The sequence below is a fragment of the Equus asinus genome, unplaced genomic scaffold, assembly GCF_041296235.1.
Source record: "Equus asinus isolate D_3611 breed Donkey unplaced genomic scaffold, EquAss-T2T_v2 contig_591, whole genome shotgun sequence".
NCBI lineage: Eukaryota > Metazoa > Chordata > Mammalia > Perissodactyla > Equidae > Equus > Equus asinus.
The window spans coordinates 67,051-84,974 of record NW_027225284.1 but is presented as its reverse complement, the minus strand read 5'-3'; the positions used below and the strand labels follow the sequence as shown (position 1 = coordinate 84,974).

Here is a 17,924-nt window from a genome sequence, read left to right as displayed (position 1 = left end):
TCCAGGACCGCCCCCCCCCTCAAAAAAGGAAGGAGCAAAAGCCAAAGGCCTTTCTATCCAAGAAGAAAGGCCTCCTCAGAAACTCCAGCCCACATTTCATTGGCCAACCCTAGCAGCAAAGGAAGCTGGCAATTTGAGAGTTTTGTTTTCAGCCCCTTGACACAAATAATCCACATCAATCTACAAATCAAAATTGGGGTGAATTTATTATGAGTCAGGTCTGAGGACTAGCCTGGGGCCTTCCTCCCCCAAGGAAGGAAGGGCACCAAAGAAGTGGGGTGTACCGAGTGGTTATACACAGTCTTGGAACAAAGAGCATCCATCATATATGGCAGGAATATCCCTTTTACAATTATCGTGAGATGCTTTGCTGGCCCAGCAGGTCAGAGGTCAGTAGGTCAGTGGTCACAAGGTGGGTGGTCACACAGTGAGCACAGCAGGTCCATAATTAATCCTTAGTTTAGGGAGAGATGCATATTAAAGGAAATGCCGATGTGGGGGGAAGCTACCTCCTTATCTTTAAGGGCATTGTTCTTGTCTTTGGGACATTGTAAGCGTTTAAAGCAGATGTACAATGCATGCTCAACAGACCTTTCTGGAAAAACAAGGTCAGGTCAAATTAGTTTCAAACCAAATGGCTTCCTCATATCCTCCAATATAGCCTACTGCTTGTCATTTATTTATCACCCTTACAGTGTAGGAGGCAGGTGAAAGTGAGTTGGGTGGGTGCTGAGTGAAGCCACTTAAACAGCACGTGCACAAACAACCTACACACTCACTCTGCTCAGTTACCTGCCTGAGAAAGTTGGAGTTACGAAGCCTAGTGTAGAGGGCTCACGTGACCCAGTCCTTTCTTTTCCTTCTTGTGTCTCTGTTCTCTTCAGCCAGACTTGGCTTTTTGCTCTTACCCAGCATGTTCTTTCCTTGAAGCCTCCACACTCCCACTGAGGCTCAACCTGCTCCCTGACGCCACCGCCAGTGCAGTCAGGACGCCTGCATTCCGCCACTAAGCGTGTATTAGTGTTAGAAGAGACGGCGCGTCACAAGAGAACCACAACCATACCTTCAACGCGAGAGAACGTGTGCTGCCCTCTCAGCAATCATGTCAAGGGCCAGGAGAGAAGGCTCTAGTATCTTCAGTGACCTGGGCTCCTTCTGTTTCGCGGCTCTGCCGTCTTCCACATGCGACTTCTGCCTCATTCCATCTTGAACACCGCAGAACGGCACGTAGTAGACACAAACGACAGGGACTGAGAGGGGTCAAAGCCAAGGGAGTGGTTTCCAGTCCTGAGCATGCTGCGGGGGCTTTTTCCGCTTTTCACCGTTTACTCGGAGTTAGCAGTTCGACCTGAGCTCCACTAGACGGCAGCACGTACACACATTGAGTATACCAATGTGCGAATCCTTAAAAACTCAAGGAAACAGAACCAGCAAACTCGGAAGAAACCTGAACTACACATCCCAGCATTCATCATTAAGCGCCTGACTTGTCTGCACGAAGGTCGGTCTCCGTTTGCCGCTCGCGCAGTGACCTGGAGGACGCCATCCACCTGCTGCTACTCTAAAGTAAGATTTCCTGGTATTTTTTCAATGAAACTTTAAATGGACTGGGAAAAGGAGATGTTTAATTTTTATGTGTTGCTTTGCTCTGCACGTTACTTATTTCAGGAAATCTTAGCAGTTAGATCAGGATTAGGGTGCATTTGGAAGTCTGGTATCTTAAGTTTTTCAAAATAACCAAAGAAGAGAGGATTTTTCAGTGAACATTTTTCTTCCGGGTTCATGAAGACAGAATTCCCGAAAATGCTCTGCCTCTGATAACGAAAAATTAACACTTTGATTCCAGTGTTTACAGTAAGAAAGCCATCACGTTTGCTTTTCATGTTGGAATTTACCATTTCAGGCCATGTTTGCAACTCATTTTCCCAAAAACTCTGTTTTAGCGTGGCAGTGCAGTTGACCTAACAGTAAACCTTCGGCTCCAAACTCCGGGCCCAGAAAGGCGGGGAGGCCGCCCGGAGCCCGGCGCCCAGAGCCGCGGGGCGCACGGGCTCAAGTCACAGCGTTTGATCCGCACGCTCAGGACTGGGGGTGGGTAAAGGTTCCTGGAGTCTCTCATTCCTAAAGTACATATTGAAAATATCTCAACTCTCCCCAAGTTTAAAGTGAGTATGAACCTCTCGTGTAAGAAGGGGGAAAACCAGTGAAAATTTCGTTGCCTCAGAGTGGCTGGGCTTCTTGGTGGCTGGCGAGGGCGGCCGCGGTCGGAGCGCCTCCGGCAGCGGCGAGCTGGTCCCGGAGTCGGGCGCCGGCAGCTCGGGGCAGCGCTGGGAGCAGAGGGAGCGAGCGCCCGGGCAGGGGCGGGGACGGCGGGGCACCCCCTGGAACGCCCGCCTCCTGTCCGCGCGTGGACGCCGCGGGCCCCGGGCGGCCGAGGGCTGGACGGCAGGGGTCCGGGCGACACGAGGCCCGCTGGGCCGGCTGGTGGGAGGCCCGGGTGCGACGCCGGCTGGGACGCGGGAAGGAGCGCGCGAGACCGGGCCACACCTCGGGCCTTCGCCCCGCGCCCCGCCTCCCCCGGCGCGCCCGCCCCCGCCTGCCTGACGCCCCCCGGCGCGCCCGCCCCCGCCCCCGCCTGCCCGACGCCCCCCCACCCCCACCCCGCCCCGCCCCCCCCCCCGGGCGCGCCCGCCCCCGCCTGCCTGACGCCCCCCCGCCCCGCCCCCCTGGCGCGCCCGCCCCCGCCTGCCTGACGCCCCCCGCCCCCGCTTGCCTGACGCCTGCCCGCGTGAGCGCCCCCGGCGGGCGGAGCCGCGCCTGGCTGAGGAGCACGGAGTGGGGCTCGGGAGGAAAGGGCTTAGGGGCCCAGGCCGGAGAAGCCGCCTGCGCCTTCTCGGGCGCGGTGTGTGTGCGCGCGTGCTGCTTGAGTGCGTTCGCTCAACGCCCTCCCAGCTCGTTTCCCTGCCTTTCCCATCCTGAGGGGGGAAGACGGCGCCCCCACATGCCGGCCCCCGCGGCTGCTAGGGCTGGCGGGTGAAACGTGGGCCGGGGTTCTGAGCAGGCCTTCCTTCTTGGGTAGAAAGACCTTTGGCTTTTGCTCCTTCCCTTGGTGTTTTTTGGCGCGGATGCGGATATGGTGCCTTGGGACATAGCAGCCATGTTGTGACTTGGCGCGAGGTCAGAGGCACACGTTGAGAACAGCAGGATGGGGGAGAGAGCCTGGCTCCTTGAAGACCACCTCATTTGATCATCGTTTGACTCCTCGCCACCCCGACCTCAGCACTAGCCGTTCCGCGCGCCCTGCAGTCGGCACTGGTCAGACCTGATGCATGCCACCTTTCCCCCGGTCACAGTGTCTCAGTCCTGCCTGTCAGAAGTGACTGACTGTGGCTGTTAAAGCGTTAACTCCCGCCGGCTTAAGCTTGAGAAGAGGATCGGCAGCGTTATGGGGAGGCCTGCGTTTCGTCTGTCTCTCTCACCTGGACCAGGCCACATCAGTTTCCTCATCTGTAAAATGGGGGTATTGGACATGATTTGATTTTCCGGTTCTTTTGTTCAGTGACTTTCTGAGGCCGATGGTGAAATCTTTCCAAGGGACAAGGAAAAACCACAGATGAGAGTCAGCCCTGATGGCTTAGTGGTTAAAGTTTGGTGCACTCCACTTCAGCCTCCTGGTTCAATGTTAGCTTAGGGCGAATCTTCCCCTGCAAAAATAAGAATATAAATAAACAAACTAGAAATGATTGATGGTGCAAACCCAACGGAAGTTTACAGGACAGAAAGCAGGAAGGACATGCCCAGTGGCATAGCAGTGCGTGCGGGCACAGCGGGGAGGATGGGCAGGGGAGGACTCCACCCCTTCTGGATCAGCATTGGGTTCTCAAAAAACCGAAAGGTGGGTCAAGTCCAATGTCTGTCTCTTACTGAGTATCAGTTGAGTGGGCTGTGCCAAATGGTTTTGATGTACAAAGCTAGGTATCTAGAGTGGGCGCTCTTGGAGAATTCTCATGGTGGGAATATTTGTGCTGAGGTGCCATCTTCAGGTTCTTAAAGGAGTACATTGAACCATTCATTCTAGATGTTACTGCATAGGACCATGTCTACAGTGCATGCCATTAAATACACGTGTCTGTAGATTAAACCGCAGGTTCCGTTATGGGTCGACTTGATGGGAAGGTCATCGTCCTGACAGCTGCTGCTCAGGGGATCGGCCGGGCCACTGCCATAGTAAGTTACTATCTCTGTTTGCTTCCTGCCTTTGGAGGTGTTGAATCACGTGGACAGATCCCATGGCTGTTTAATTCTGCTCTACTTTTTTTTATTGGCTTTTGTGCTTCTGTTGTCTTAAGTTACAAAAATAAAAGTTGCTACTCCTGATCCCAGGCGGATGAAGCAAGGCTTACCTCACATATTTATTATGTGACATCTCATAACTTTTGACTCTGAGAACTTATTTCTTTGCCTCAGTTTCTCTGCACTGTAATAAATTTATTACAGGGGGCCTAAAGGAGTGCATAGCCCTCTGAAATCATGTCAGTTCAGACATAGGACTCCAGAGTTCTAAGACTATCAGGTTACCGTTACCTTTACCTTGTAATTTATAGCAGCTTCTTGCACATTATATTCCTCACCTGAGCTAATAATGCAGCTTAACTGTAACGGTAGGATATAGTTTGATATTTGTGAAAACACTAGTATACTCTTAGGAGGAAAAGTGTTGAAATAACCCATTTTTCTCATTATTTGGGGTTTAGTCACCTCAGAAATGGAATAAAGGCTATCAAATCACAGAATAGTAGTATTTTGAGAGGTGTTAATAACAGAATCCTAGTTTTTTAAAAACACTATTGTATTTGATGTTACTAAAAGGGACAAAGTCAGATGACAAGCACAATGTATGTCATGTTGTACTAATTAATGATAAAAATAACAAAGGGAAGGGCGAAGCGAGACTAGATAGTTTGAAATTCCACCCATGTATAAGGAAAACAATGAAAATAAGATAAAGGGAGAAAAGGCTAAAGGATTTTCTATTCATGAGAGCAGCTTAACCAAGTAAACAAAGGATTCATTTGTGTGTTGTCTTCCAGGCTTTTGCAAGAGAAGGTGCCCAAGTCATAGCCACAGATATCAATGAGTCCAAACTTCAAGAACTGGAAAAGTACCCGGGTAAGCAACTCAGCAGCTTGAACTTGGGATTCAGAGTCCATAAGGTATTATAAAAAACAGTACTCGTCTGCTGAAAGAAAATTACTTGGCTGGTCAGCTCCACCGGCCTTCTTCTTAGAGCCTGATTCTTTGATATCAAATCTATATTCTGTGAACCTACAGACAAAAATCTGTATACTTAAATATATAAAAGTTGTATACTTAAAATTTTTTTTATCCAGCATGTTGAAGGATTCAGTACCTAATTACAAAGTTGTATGTGAAATTTAACAGTTGTTGCGTTAACTTTTAATGACAACTTTCACTTCTGTGCCCTACTCAGCACAGTGCTGTCCAGTAGGAAAATGATGTGAACCACGTGTGTGATTTAAATTTCCTGTGGCTACATTTAAAAAGTAAAAAGAAACAGATGAAAATTAATTTTAGTAATGTATTTTATTTAACTAAATATATCTAAAATACCATTTTAACATACTCAATATAAAAAAAATTTATGGAATATTTTACATTCTTTTTTCATACTAAATCTTTTAAATTCACGTGTGTTGTACACTTACAGCGCATTTCAGTTCTGACTAGCTGCATTTCAAGTGCTTAGTAGCCACATGTGCCTGGTGGCTACCATATTGGAGACAGCTCAGCCCTAAAGCCACATATGATCAGAAACCCTAAGAGATCATGCAAATTATTTCGCTGTGTATCACCCCTTACTGCACCACACTGAACTCAACTCCAGCATCAAAGGACTTCAACTAGAGTTCCTCTGAAAGAAATCAGAACAGACAGCTCATTTGAAAGTTAATTCTTCCAGCAAAATAGAACAGGTTATATAATCAAATGCAAATTAGCACATTGAATTCATGAACGGAATTAGACTATGCTATTTTAATTATTGGATTGTTTATTTATTATTGGAAAATTATTTAATTTTAATAATAGGGAATTTTAACTCCAAGTCAGAAAAACGCTGTTGTACTGAAAAAGTACTAAGGGAAGAAAGTCCTCCCAAAACTTTCTCCCCTTTCTCTCCTTTTCTATGTTTATAATCTTTTCTTTCTATATCTATAAAAGAATAATAAACCATATTTTTTTTAAAAACATTAAAATAGTGACTTTCTTTTATTAGAGAATGTTTGGGGTTTTTTACTAACTATTACAGTGTGTCTCTGAGATCCAATGCTGGATCTCTCATGTCTAGCTTTCAAGTGTTTCATCCCTTCTCCTGGCCCCTCATTTCTTCTCCTTGCAATTTAGTGCAGAAATAAGTGATTATACCCTTGACTGACAAAGTTGTTTCCAATAAATAATGGAATTGACATGAAGGTAAAGTGCACAAATGGAAACAGTCTCCTGTCTCACTGCCCTGCCCTTCCCTACCCCTCACTCAGATAGGATTCAGTGTTCCTGGGGCAGTGACTCACCTCTGGGGAAAGAGCAAGCCTGCGCTCTGTTATTACTGCTGGCTCACTGAGAAGCATCTAATATAGATCATACTTCACTGTAAAGTCTTTTCTCAGAAAAGGCCTTTAGTATTCAATTTAGAGAGTGAAGAGAAAGGGAGGGAAAGAGAGGTGTGTTATTGGGAGTTCAGGATGGGGAGGATTTTAAGATTTTTATTAATGAGATTCTTAAGATTCTTAAGACCCTACCAATGGTCAACAATCCTATGAAGGCAAAATGGACAGATACTGTAATCTTTGTACTTCAAAGCAGCTACATCTACAAGACTAAACATTTTTTATGGGTATAAGTAAATAGTTTCCCTTGTTTTATGTTTCAGGTATTCAGACTCGAGTCCTGGATGTCACAAAAAAAAAAACAAATTGATGAGTTTGCCAATGAAATTGAGAGAGTTGACATTCTCTTTAATGTTGCTGGGTAATTCATAACTTTTTAATTTCATTCTCCTCACAGAAAGTTTTCTATGTCTTTTATTAAAAGAAATTTGATAATATGGCCAAATTATTCTTTGTGAACCCTAATATATTCCTTAGGAAATAAAGCTGGATTTTGGACAGAATTTTTGTTACAAGTAAGATTCAGCAAGTAAAACAGCCATAGAAGTTGACATGTGCTTGGGGCCTAAAGGCACTTAAGGATACTCAAGACAACTGCTACCAATCCAACGCTGTTGATCTACCTAAGGCTGGGGACAGGCTCACACCAGTGGACTTGTCACTGATGTTCCACTAAGACTTATAAAATAAAATTAAAAACTGTTTTCCAGGAGTGTCTTTAAGGCAAAGTATATCTGCCAAAAACTGAGTACTCAGTTTATTGAAATGCGAATGTTCCCCATTTGTTGGCACAACATTCTGGCAAGTTCTTTCTACCTCCCAAGCGCAGCATTTCTTATTAGGACAATTAATCCCAGCAAAAGAAGTTTCACTCTGTTGCTTTATATACAGCACAAAGAGAATGGCTTAATTGAACTTGATAGAGTAGTACCAAACTTGCTGAACCATGCTTGAAGGATGAGAGACTGGAGCTGGAGCAGCCCCATGTGGAGCAGCTAGTGCTTGTGCTCACTCTCCCTTTTCAGGCATGACAGTAGAGATGAGGACAGTTGAGGCTTACGCAGGACTAAGTAGATAGAGTCTGATGTTCCACTTTTCTTGTGTGGTGTTAACGTTTATACTGTGGCATTGATAGAAAAATCCTAGAGCCTTCTTATGTATTTTTATGATTCTTCCTAATCATGTTTCAGTATGAAAAAAGTCTGTCTATTCATAGTTTATCATGTGTTACAATGTATGGAAATTAAAGCAACAATTTATGATTATCTATTTTATAAATAATCTGCTCATCTTTCATAGAAGAATATATTCAGAACCATGAAAAAATCAACTAGCAAAATTATTTTTTGAGCATCTATTAAATTTTCAGCAAAGTAAGGGATATAGAAATATAGCATGTGGTTCTTGCTGTCATTTGATTGAACTGGAAGTACAGTGGTACATGGGAATCACAACTGACAATATTTTATAAGTAATTACATAATCTTGGTCCAGGGGACAGTGAAATCAATTAGGACCCCATTGTTATAAAGCTTCCTTGAGGAAATGTGACTTGGAAAATAGCAAAGGCTATTTTGAGGGTTTTCTTTTGTTCTGCTTTGTTTACTCAGTATGTCAGAACTGTACAGTAGCGATATTACTTTGCTGCCCTGAGATGGTGAGATACTTGTTTTCCCTGCAACTTTGATTTCCCTTGAGAATGATAAGTTCTTGCCACCTGAGGGCACTGCTGCTCTTGAAATCAGAGTCCACTGGGGCAAGTGTCCTCAGTTGTTTGTAATGGCGTTGATATTTCCTGTGCATTTGGTATAGAGCTTCTTATGTTTGGGGGCTCCAGACACTTGCCGCCTTCTTTTAAAAGAAGGATCTTGTTTTCAAATAATGAATTTTTTACCTTAAGTTGTTGAGACACTTACTTACCTAATGTACCAAGTGATACTATGTTTGAATTGTTAAAAGTCTTGGTTAGGGAAGGGACAATGGTCTAAGTCAATAAATGAAAATAAAAATGAAAAGGAAGTGGAATAGAAATCGTTTTTAATGATAATTTTTCCCCATTGTTTAATTACTCTTCCAGTTTTGTTCATCATGGAACCATCCTGGACTGTGAGGAGAAAGACTGGGACTTCTCAATGAATCTTAACGTCCGCAGCATGTACCTGATGATCAAGGCCTTTCTTCCTAAAGTAAGGTGACCACCACCAGGATGACCACCACGTTAGTCTCCAGGTCTCCATCCTGGGCATCCAGAAAGAATCCTCACATGTGCTGAAGAGTAATGGTAGTTAACGTAATGACTAACATGTAGTGAACATAAATACCAAGGCATTTAGTATAAATTAATTCGTCTGACCTTCCAGTTCATCCATTCAAAGAATATTTATTAAGCACTTTCTACATGCCAGGCTCCATTCTAGGTGCAGAAGACAAATCAGAGAACTAAACAAAGTCCCTTGTGTCAGGGAACTTCCATTTTGGAGAGGTGAGACAGGATAATATGTAATCAAATAAACATATAACATGTGAGGTAGTTATAAGTACTATGAAGAGAAAAAAAGCTCAGTTATTAGAGAGGTCCCAGAGGGCCTCACTGATAAGGTGAGATTTTCATAGAGGCTGAATGGAGCAACGGAGCTAACCATTCAGGTGTTTGGGGAGAAGCTTCCAGGGAGAGGGACAGCAGGAGGCCTGTGGGACCAGAACAATCCGATGAGGTAGGTACTACTTTGTCCCATTCACTGTACAGAGAAAGAAACTAGGAGGTTAAGTAACTTGCCCAAATCACATAACTAGCAAGTGGTTAGAGCTAAGATTAGGCACACGCTCTCAGGATGGATGTACCCCACTGCTTTTCTGTACCTTGAGTACCCTCCTTACTCTCCTGTCTTTAGCTGAGCCACTGAAGTTCCAGAGAGGTGAGAGACAGCATGTGCTGAAGAGAGAGTATTCCTCCTGAGTCTGCCACCCTTGAATTCTCCAGCCTTCACACAGCTCATCAATGTTTTTCATTTTGTTATACAAATAAGCTTTAAGTACCTTTTGATACAAAGCACCACACCAGGTGCTCTAGGGGAGACAGGTGTAAATATGAAAAATGTTGACTTCAAATGAGCTTGTAAGCCAGCAGTAGCAGACAGCACGGGCTCAGACAATGGACGGGTTGACTGAGTACAGAACCAGCTCAGTTCAAGGTTGTAAATTAAATCCTAGTGAAATGCAGAAGAGCCATTCTTTCCATCCATCCCTGCTGGATGAGATGACTGGAGTACTGAATGCTGCCCTGTGCGGGACAGGAGAAGAGCTTTTTAATGGCGCAGCAGGACTGATACTTTGCTCTGAACATTCAACCTAACGTCAAGAAGGATGCAGATGAATGCTAAAAGGAAAGTTAGAGAAATTGACTTAGTAACAAAGGAATTTGTTTTTAATCTATTTGTTTAGTGCCTAGAAGGGATCTTTGGGTGGGCCCACAGATTGTTGAACTAGCAAATTTTTTAAAAATATAAATTGCCTTTTTTACCTATCTGGAGGTGATGAAAATCTGTTATTTGGAACTTGGATGCATTTTTTGAAGGCTGGTCCTTAACACAGGATTTGGGGAGAAGCAGAGGCTGTGGTAAAAGGGGAGAGCGTCCGTCACAGCTGGTGAGACGTGTGAGACTCATTTGTAAAATGAGCTTGTTCGTGTCTGCAGTGCTTCACGAGTATCAGTGAGGAACGTAGGTGTGAGGCACAGTGGAGCTGAAATTTACACTTGTAAGTGTTAACTTTTAAAATATCGAACAATAACTTGCAAATTAGTGAGTTTGCCTGTGATTTAAAGCACCTTAACAATAATCCATATGAAACAATGACACTCGTTTGTAAAAAACGAAAAGAAAAAAATCCCCCAAAATATTAACCAGTGGGATGGGGAATCAAAAGGAGTCAGTGCCACTTGTTAAGGTGACCCTAACCAACCTGACCCCAAGGTCAGACTCTGGTGTCAAAAAACCTTCGGCACAGCCTGAGCTCTGCCCCTAATTCGCCAGGTGCCCTAGGAGATGGTACTTAGGCTCTCTCAGCATCTGTTTCTTCTATTTATTTATTTACTTTTTTTTTTCTAAGATTTTATTTTTACTTTTTCTCCTCAAAGCCCCCTGGTACATAGTTGTGTACTTTTAGTTGTGGGTCCTTCTAGTTGTGGCATGTGGGATGCCACCTCAGTGTGACTTGATGAGCAGTGCCATGTCCACACCCAGGATTCAAACCAGCAAAAGCCTGGGCCACCGAAGCGGAGTACGCAAACTTAACCACTCAACCGCAGGGCCAGCCCCATGTTTCTTCTGTTTAAAATGAGGGTGATAGATTACACAATCCCTTCCAGCAGTAATTGTCTAGGATCCTCTTGTGTTCGTTAACCATGACACACATATACCCAGTTAGAACTTTCCAGAGGAAGCCAGGATTTGGAGTCCAAGCAGATCTGCAAGGTCAGGTGGTCAAAATATAGGAACACTTGTAGGAAATTTCTGTTCATGGATAGACATTCCAAGACTGAAAGATCGGTCAAAAGGCAGAGGACAAATTGAAGATTCTGTAAGAGGTCAGTGCAGAATCCAAGGTCCACTAGAAAAGAAGATCCATTACGGCAAGGATCTGGGGAGGGCTTGGATGTTTGGGGATTTTTCCTCCTTTGCTGTATTGTAGAAGAGTCCCTAGCACACGGAAGTGCTTAGCAAATGTTGGTTGAATGAGTAAGTGAATCTAGGTTATCAGTCCAGGTTGGGGTCAGGCATGGAATCACTGAAGACCCAAGGAGCCAAGGTCTGCCAAGTTTAGGAGCTGAGTTCTGGTTGATGGGGACAGAAGAGCTGAGTCAGAGTGGGACTGACTAGATACAGCTAGAGGAGATCTTTAGAGACCTTTGTAGCCCTGCCTGAGCTTCTGGAAGATCAGTCCTATGTGGCCTTACTATGTACAGACACTCCACTTTATGGGCCACAGAGGGCTGCTGCTTGGCAGGCAGAGGGAGCATCACATGGGACAGCAGGTTCTGAGCTGGGGGTAGGAAGGCAGCATGGAGGGAGGCAAGGACTTTGGGCTGGAGAATCAGCAGACAGGCCCAGCCGAATGTATGGTACCAGTGTTGGGGCAGCAGTAGCATCTCTAGGCGTGAAATTCTAGTTTGCCTGAGAGATTATTGCATTTCAGAAGATTGGAGACTGAACTCACTTAATAGCCCATTTTTATATATTAAGTTGGGCTGTATGTATTAAAAATGGATTATGTATGTTAATTATATTTCAATAAAACTGGAACAATAAAGTAAAATGGGTTATTTGCTAAAATGGATAAGAAAGAATAATTTTAAGGCTTAGTTTTCAACACCATTCTACTCTACTAATTTTCCTAGTGTTTTTTATGAGGACCCCATTTCATTATGATTCTCTTTATTTTATAGACACACAAGTTGAGTTAAATATATTCTCCCCTCCATCTTCCTTGACTTGGTGGGTCACCTCAGCCTCTCCCGGTGTCCTTCGCTGTCTCCAGCACCATGCCATAGGCTGGTTTCAGACTCTCTGCTTTTAGTATGATTGGTAGCTAAGTATCAAAACGGAAAGTAGGAAGATGACCATAAAGAGATGTATAATCTTGGCAGCCTCATCCCTGATCCATTCGATCATTCACCGTCTCCATTCCTGCCTCTGTCTGAAAGCTACTGGAGAAACTCACCCCAACGGAAGTGACTTTTTTCTCTAGACCCTTTACACTGCCTCTCAAGACTCTGCTCTTTTAGAAACTTCACTTGATTTTCATGATAGAGTATATCCTGGTTTTCCTTCCTCTGTTCTCTAGTTGATATTCTCCCTTTTCCTCCTGGCAGTTATTTGAACTCTTCCCCACTCTCTCGTGGCCACCATCTCCCCTTGTTCTCTATAGTCATCCTCCCAGCCTCTGACTTCCATGAAAAGTTAGTGCCCATTAGGCCCATTCTCTCAACCTCTTGCTTCTTCCTCCAAAACGTTTATGAGTACCCATGCCCTTGCATGTACATAATATTATCTTGAAAACATACGTATGTGTTATAATTAATAAAGTGTAAGTTCATTGAAAACAAAACATTTTTTAAGTCATAGCAGCCTGTTTCATTATATATTCTTTTAGGTCTGGGGCAGGGCCCAGTAATCTGCACTTTAAACTAGCACCTCAGGAGATCTTAATTCATCAAAACGTATTGACCGCCTACTGTGCCCCTTGTCTAGGAGGACAACACAGCCCCAGACCCTCCTCTCTCAAAGTTCACAATTGAGTGGGGAAATCCTGCAGGACGTATTTTTAGGAAACACTGCCCTTGACAGGAGGCTGCCATCAGTGCATGTGGCCATGGACTGAGCTCTGCCTGCTGTGTCTGCTTTTACCACTCCTTTCCCGAACCACTACTGCAGCTTCCAGTCGTCTCCAGCATAGGCTGCCAGAGGAACCTGTAATCCCCGGATCTAGACATACCGCTCCTCCTCTGCACTAAGGCCTGCCTTATCTTCAGGGGAAATCCCAAATTCCTAAATTTAGTCCCTGTTGGCCTCTAAGGCCTCTTTCCTCCCAGGGCCTGCCTTCCAGCCAGACCCATCCCTTCCCCCCAGTTCCATAATAGAACCTTTATACCTATGGTTCTCATTCCTTAAAACACACTTCTCTTTTGTTTTTCTGACTGTTACTCCACAAAAATGGGGTTCTCCTACCCAATGCACGTAGAAAAAAAACAATTAATTACAGCATCAGATTTGGGGAAAGAAAAAAGCTTTATTGCTAGCTTGATCTGCAAAGAGACAGGAGGCGTATTCTCTCAGATCTGTCTCCCTGATCAAGGACTTGGGGCAAAATTTATGGGATGAAGGGCAGGGTGGTCTGAAGGGTGGAGACGGATACTTGGAGGTGAGAAATGAGGTGAGTGATGATCTGTGCAAGTGCAGTCAGCTCCATGGCTCTTCATAGGACGCATATTCACAGAATGGTGATGTTGGCATGATCTGAGGGTGGAGTTTTCAGCCCTTTGATGTCAAAAAGATTACTTAACAGGCATTTGCGCAGGCCCACTTGATGGAATGGTGGTCTTACCTGGCCTGAACTGGACAAGGGGGGACTCTCAGTTCCTGAAAACCCACTCTTATTACTCTGTTGGTAAGACGGGGTCAGTTGAACTGGTCCTGGAGGGCCCACGGTTACACTAATACTCTAGTTTTCAAAAATCGACCCACATATTTCCTCCTAGGAGCCCTCCTCTGAGTGTCCAACAGTGGATTGGCCCCTTCCTACCACCCACCACCTGTTCTCTGTGAAGGCCCATGCTGTCTCTGGATGCTGATTATGTCAGCCACCCAGTCAGACTGGCAGCTCTCCATAGGCAGGGACTGTGTCACTTATCTTTGAATCTCCTGGACCTACACAATACCCAGCCACTGTAGGTATTCATCAAATAATGTGTTCACTGGAGTAAGAGTTTTCTAACATCAGGAACACAGTAAATATGAACATTCATTTGCACTGGCTTAGAGTTCATCCTCAGTCTTGCTGATACTCTTGTGACAGGGAAGGTGGTAGTCCCCCTGGGAGATGTTCTTGCCAGTGAGAGTGTACTCTGCCATCAGTTCCCAGCAGTGATGAGGAGGTTGTTAAGACTGCTTAATAGTACTTCATGTTAACAGCTAATAAGATGGTTCTGCAAACCCAGAGTAAATGCAGATCTTTTAAAGAGGTAGTATTTTTAGCCTGCAGAGTGGCATTTTTTTTTTTATTATTTGTTTTATTTTGGCAGATGCTCACAAATCTGGCAATATTATCAACATGTCCTCTGTGGCTTCCAGCATCAAAGGTAAGTCTGTTTTCCTCTGGGGGTTGTGATGAACATACTCATAATCTTCACAAGCTAAGGGTTTTGGAAACAAGCATAGCAGATATGATAAAACTTACCCATAACTTCAAAACTGCTCTTTTAAAATTAGTATTAAGTTCCTTGTCTACCAGTCCTTTCATCTTACATGTGATCCAGTGACATTAAATGAAAGTTTGTTTTTTGTGCTCTCCCGTTTAGTTCTTCTAATGGATATGGCAGTGGAGATCAAAGTGGGAGAAGGAAACATTTATTCATTTGATTAATCAAAAATGTATTGAACACCTACTGTGTGCCCCTGCCCCCAGAGAGTTCACAGTCCAAAACGGGGAGTGGGGAGAGGCTCAGGCAAACACACGTCTTCCACCATGTGATAGTTCCACTAAAGCGGAACACGCGCACTTAACCACTGAGCCACCAGGCTGGCCCCAGCTATTTCATTTTAAACTTGAAAATCCATGTGTGCCAGACTGTGCCCTTATCTCCATCTTGCACTGCAATCCTGGCCCTTCAACTTGACTTCTCGTTTAGGGCCCAGATCAACTGTCTTTGTGAAGCACCCCCCCAAGCCCACAGGCAGAGTTACTTCCCGTATTGTCACAGCACTTCATACAAAGCTCTGTTACAAAAAAAAAACAAAAAAAGAAATAGCCACTGCTGAGAGAACATTCCTTCTCTTTGCGAGGATACACACATTAAGCCTGCATGAGAGAGAAATGCAAAGAAATGCCTAAGCTTCTTGGACTTTTGTTTTGCTTTGCTTTACCCTAATTTTCTTTTCTTTTCTTTCTTTTTTTTTTTTTGAGGAAGATTAGCCCTCAGCTAACATCTGCCGCCAATCCTCCTCTTTTTGCTGAGGAAAGCTGGCCCTGAGCTAACATCCATGTCCATCTTCCTCTACTTTATATGTGGGACACCTGCCACAGCATGGCTTGATAAGCGGTGCTGTGTCCACACCCGGGATCCAAACCGGCGAACCCCAGGCTGCCAAAGCAGAACGTGCAAACTTAACCACTGCGCCAGTTTTCTTTTTTTATCTTTTTTATTTTATTGAGGTCATAATAGTTTATAACACTGTGAAGTTTCAGTTGTGCATTATTATTTTTCAGTCACCATATGTTGCCCGCAGCCGCAAAGGGCAAGGAATGACAGGCACCGCCAAGGCTATTTGGTTGTTTCAGCAATCAAAGGTTTTGGATAAAGGGAAACAGAACAAGGAGTGGGCATAAGGGAGAACAACAAATCGGTACTTACAACATCCACACCACAATCAGCTGGGGAAGTCCCAATAGTTTGTACGGCGGGTGGGAGTGCCGATTGTCCGGGTCTGAGGCAAGGTGTCCTTTCCTCAGTGAGACTCCCAATTGTTCTATGCCTGTGACTCCCTTTTACCCTAAGGTTTCTCTGGGTTCTGACTCAGGGTTTTAGACATTTGGATATTTTGAGTTATTTCTTCTTGTTCCCACAGATGGGGTGCTTCTATCTTTTTCGTTCCCATGGATAGGATGTTTCTAAAGTCCTGTCAGGTGCCCGTCAGGGTGGCCAGCCCAGACAAGGAACATGACACAGGACTCATTCTTTGTAACTTGTGCCTTAGAGTCAGGGCCGAAGTGGCCCTGAGCCCAGACACATTCCTTTGTGTAGGGCCCAGGCCCAGTATCCTTGGAAGGTGGGGAGGTCAATGAACTCTGTGCACCTTATAAATGGTGCCTCTTCACCCCTTGTGCCCACACCCTAACCCCCTTCCCCCTGGTAACCACTAAACTGTTTTCTTTGTCCATGTGTTAGTTTTTCTTCCACATATGAGTGAAATCATATGGTGTTTGTCTTTCTCTATCTGGCCTATTTTGCTTAGCATATTACCCTCCAGGTCCATCCATGTTGTGGTGAATGGGACAATTTTGTCTTTTTTATGGCTGAGTAGTATTCCGTTGTATATATACCACATCTTTATCCATTCATCAGTCGGTGGACTCTTGGGTTGCTTCCACATCTTGGCTATTGTGAATAATGCTGCAGTGAACATAGGGGTGCATATATCTTTACACATTCATGTTTTCATGATCTTTGGATAAATACTCAGTAGTGGAATAGGTGGGTGGTATGGTTATTTCTATTTTTAACTTTCTGAGGAATCTCCATACTGTTTTCCATGGTGGCTACACCAGTTTGCATTCCCACCAGCAGTGGATGAGGCTTCCCTTTTCTCCACATCCTCTGCAACATTTTTTGGTTTTTCTCTTGGTAATTATAGCCATTTTAACAGGTAAAAGGTGATATCTCATTGTATTTTTGATTTGCATTTCCCTAATAATTAGTGATGTTGAACATCTTTTCATGTGCCTGTTGGCCATCTATATATCTTCTTTGGAAAAATGTCTGTTCGTGTCCTCTGCCCATTTTTGGATCAGCTTGTTTGTTGTTGAGATGTATGAGTTCTTTGTCTATTTTGGAAATTAACACCTTGTTGGATTTATGATTTGCAAATATTTTCTCTCAGTTGGTGGGTTGTCTTTTTGTTTTGTTCCTGGTTTCCTTTGCCTTGCAGAAGCTCTTTAGTCCAATGAAGTCCCATTTGTTTATTTTTTTCTTTTGTTTCCCTTGTCCAAGTAAAAATGGTATTCGAAAAGATACTGCTAAGACTGATATCCAAGAGTGTACTGCTTATATTTTCTTCTGGGAGTTTTATGGTTTCACATCTTAGCTTCAAGTCTTTAATCTGTTTTGAGTTAATTTTTGTGTGTGGCAAAAGATAATGGTCTAACTTCATTCTTTTGCATATTTCTGTCCAGTTTTCCCAGCACCATTTATTGAAGAGACTTTCCGTTCTCCATTGTATGTTCTTGCCTCCTTTGTCGAAGATTAACTGTCCGTAGATGTGTGGGTTTATTTCTGGGCTTTCAGTGCTGTTCCATTGATCTGTGTGCTTGTTCTTGTACCAGTACCATGTTGTTTTGATTACTACAGCTTTGTAGTATATTTTGAAGTCAGGGATTGTGATGTGTCCAGCTTCATTCTTTTTTCTCAAGATTGTTTTGGCTATTCGGGGCCTTTTGTTGCCCCATGTAAATTTTAGGATTCTTTGTTCTATTTCCACATCATTGGGATTCTGATTGGGATTGCATTGAATCTGTAGGTTGCTTTAGGTAGTATGCAAGTTTTAACTATGTTTATTCTTCCAGTCCATGAGCCTGGAATATCTTTCCATTTCTTTATGTCATCATCAATTTCTTTCATTTAACGTCTTAAAGTTTTCATTGTGTAAGTCTTTCACCTCCTTGGTTAAATTTATTCCTAGATATTTTATTCTTTTTGTTGGGATTGTATATGGGATTGTATTCTTAAGTTCTCTTTCTGTTAGTTTG

The 17,924-nt window shown here is 44.0% G+C and overlaps 1 pseudogene; it reads left to right on the top strand.

The window, feature by feature from the left end:
• Positions 1–2,803: 2,803 nt before the first annotated feature.
• The window catches only part of LOC139044107 (dehydrogenase/reductase SDR family member 6-like), a 28,305-nt pseudogene continuing 13,184 nt past the window's right edge, over positions 2,804–17,924 (top strand).